We start from the raw sequence: 3,484 nt of genomic DNA on the forward strand, positions 1-3,484 counted from the left end.
CAAAGTCAAGTGGCCCGATGTCTGTCTACTGATCATTCCTGGTACATCTCCATGCTCACCACAATGCTCCCAAGGAGGTGGNAGGTTTCAGTGCTGGAATGAGGAAGCTAAGGCTCGGATTGGTCAGATCACTTGCCAATAAAGACCTGTAACAAATGGCTGCTGCATGAGGACCTCTGAGGAATCAAGCTTCTAGTGTTGCCCTTATGTGCCTTATGTGCCTCCCACACTGACTCCGAGCTTGGCCAGATGGGTATCAGCAAGCTTCATGCAAGCAAAAGCCACTGAGTAGTTGTACATCAGGACTTGTCATCTTAGAACATTTCCCCTTAGGGAGCCTTGCAACCCAGAGACTGGATTCCAGCTGTGTAGGATTGCCTGAGGCTACTGCTGGAAGGAGGCCCTGGGGGGCCGAGAAGCCACCTTGAGAGGCCTTGTATGTGATTCCCAGTGAGATCCCCGGATCCCATAGCCACAGTCATAGGCAACTCATAGACTATGAGAAACAGTGTCGTTGCTAGTGGTTGATACATGCCTGAAGTCCTAGCAACTTGGGAGACAGGAAGACCGAAAGTTTAAGGCCAGTGATAGATCATGTGCCTCATATGTACAAGGTCCTGAGTTCAATTCCCAGCACTGAAATAAGCAAGCAAACAAATGCCATCCAAAGTTTCTAAATTCTGTGGGTGTTTGTTATACAGTAGTAAATAAATGAAACCCATGACAAACTGGAATTTGAACACAACACTTCCTGACCAACTCATTTCTATGCTACATTCCTCTGGCTGAGAGCGGGGTGTCTGTANCAATTCTGAAGTGTTCATAGGATAAAGGTCCCAGAGTAGCATTAAGGGAATATTTGTTGACTATACAAAGCATTATCAGAGGACGGTCTAGGGAACTCAGAGGCAAGGTAACTACTATATTTTGACAACCTTCACTACCTCTTAACCCTCCCTAAAAGCTAGGTACTCCTCAATGTAGGCACAAATGTGTATATGTCACAGATCTCTGTCCCCTGTCCCACCAGTTAAATTCAGATCAGGCAAAAGCTAGCAGAGTTTGTTTTTTTGTGTTTTCCCTTTCTGGCTCCCAACTTCCTACCTGAGCAACCCATGGTTATCTGCTNTCCCTCCCACTTGGCCTTCGGGGCCCAGGAGCACATCCCTCCTCCTTCCCATGTAAAATCCACTTGCAGGAAAGAAGCAGAGAAAGCGAAAATCAGACAACAGAGGGGAGAAGGTTTGGGTGGTGTTAGATGGATTTAGAAGCCCCAACGGAAGCTCTAAACTAGGTGTTTACAGAAGGCCTCGACCAGCAGGTGGAGGCCTTCTGCGGATGAAGAGGCAGCTGGAGGTGTCCACATTATACCCCCATTATGCCCCAGTGGGTGGAGAATAAAGGAATGCCCTGCCTGTCCAACCCCTCTGCCCTATCCTCCAAGAAGCCTGGGCCTGAGCCCTGCAGCTATATAACCCCAAANTGGGTGCCTACAGAAAGAGGCACCCAGCCTGGTAAAAATCCACAGGAGCCATCACAGCCAGTCTTCTGCTTCCTGGCCACCCTCCTCACTGCCTTTCTGTTCTAAGCACCCCCTCTCGTGGTCCTGCAAACATGCACACGCCTCCCAAGGTCACACACACACACAGGCTCCAGCACCTGGATCCCACACCCGGAAAACCATCTGAGCCCCTCACCGCAGGCTAAACCAAAGGGAGGGGGCAGGCCTCACTCTTCTCTAGGCAGACTGTAGGCAGTGTACACAGGAACAGTATCACACACACATGCAAGGCGATGGAGTGGAGCCCACACCTCCAGAGACACTGTGGGCACAGTCACCNGCAAAGGCACTGGGGTGTGGGGAGGCAAAAACATGTGTGCACATATATGAACGCCTCCAGACGATCACACGTGCACACCGGCACGCACCTACAACCACACAGGTGCCCAGGCAGGCCTACCAAGACCCTCTCCCATTCCATCACCAGCAGGTGGAGAGGGCTGGGGTTTCAGGGCACTCCCCCTTCTCCCTCTCCAAGGTCCAGAGTCCCAGTGGGTTTTTTTCTGGAGCCCGCCCCCGCCCCCCAACAAGGCTCCGGTAGCGACAGGCGGGAGGGGGGAGGGGAAGCCTGGTCTCAGACCCGTTCTGATTTTAATTCCTTAAATTAACCCCTTGGCTGCCTGGAAGCCTGGCCTGCCCAGAATCCCTCCCAGTTCTAGCGGCCTCACGGCCTCAGGAGGGCAACAGGGAAGAAGGCAGGGGAGGAGGGGGCAGTGGCTGAGGTCTTCCCTGCCTAGCCTCTCCAGGACCAGTCCCGCAGCACGCTCCAGACTTGCCTTTACCTCTTCCAGCCTGTGGCGAGGCCAGGCACCGCGGCCCTGGGCTGGGGGCGCAGAGGCACAGACCCCGCGTGCCCGGTCCAGACGCAGGGCCGCCGCCGGGCCTTAAATCTTGGTCCCCACTGCAGCCTTGGGTGGCCGCCGCCGCCTCCCGGTTGGGGCGGGGGCGGCCGAATCCCCCAGCCCGGTGCAGCGGGAGGGGCTCGCGATGCGATCACGGGCGGGGTACGCAAGGCGGAGGAGGGGGAGATAGGAGGGGGCGCTCGGCCCCGGCGCAGCTAGGAGACAGGGAGGGAGGCGGCCAGGAGGTGGGGCGGAGCCGGCCCCTCCTCCGGGGCGGGCTCTCCAGCAAGAGGGGAGCGGCACTTACAGCCTGGAGCGGCTGCGCTTGGTCCCCACGTTTTCCGCAGAAGCTGGTGGCTTGGGTGGAGGATGGGCACTACGGGGATGGGGGTGCAACCTTCCCCTCACCAGGCACCACCACCAAGGCATTCCTGTGCTTTGGAGCGTCCAGCTGTGTCTTCTGCTGCCCACCTTTAATCAGGGCCTGTCCACCTTAACCCTCCCCTCGGACTTGGCCTGCACCTAGTGAGAAGCAGATCTTGGGATGGGTCATTNTGGAGACCCAAACGAGGCTGGCACGGGCGCTATGACATACACCACAGTTCCTCAGCGTCCTCTTGGGCTTAGAGCCCAAGTGCAGGTCTTGCATTCAGTGACTTCAGGTCAGACACATTGTCTTTGGGTAGACTTGGCTGCAATGGGCCACATTGTGTCATGTTCCTGGACCTATTATTGCACTTAGGTCCTTTTCCTACAAATGGAAATGAGCAGGGACCGTGCATTGGTTTGCTCCAGATAAACCCATCACTTCCATAGGATAGCCCCAGAATTCCTGAACCTGAAGTACCTAGAAGACTCCTCACCCTTGGCTTCTGGCCTACCTATCTGCTGAGATAGGCACAGCCTGGCTGTCTTGCGCTAGGGAAAGTTCACAGGGCTGAAGGTGAGCTGGGGAAACAAAACAAAACAACAACCCATTGGGGATACCAAGCAAGGCCTGGGCTGAACTAGGCCTTGAATGAGGAAAAGGGAGATGATACTTGGACCACACAGCGGTGCCTCCACTCCACTGCCTCTGCTG

General features: G+C 55.3%; 1 protein-coding gene across 2 annotated transcripts in view; it reads right to left on the minus strand.

Moving 5' to 3' along the window:
- Fbxo41 (F-box protein 41) overlaps window positions 1–2,629 on the minus strand; it is a 34,285-nt gene extending 31,656 nt beyond the window's left edge. For both annotated transcript variants that reach the window (XM_021165330.1, XM_021165328.1), the window contains exon 1: window positions 2,344–2,629. The gene's annotated coding sequence lies outside the window, so the exon portion shown is untranslated. The remainder of the gene's footprint in view (window positions 1–2,343) is intronic.
- Window positions 2,630–3,484: the final 855 nt, after the last annotated feature.

The sequence above is a fragment of the Mus caroli genome, chromosome 6, assembly GCF_900094665.2.
Source record: "Mus caroli chromosome 6, CAROLI_EIJ_v1.1, whole genome shotgun sequence".
Classification (NCBI taxonomy): Eukaryota; Metazoa; Chordata; class Mammalia; order Rodentia; family Muridae; genus Mus; species Mus caroli.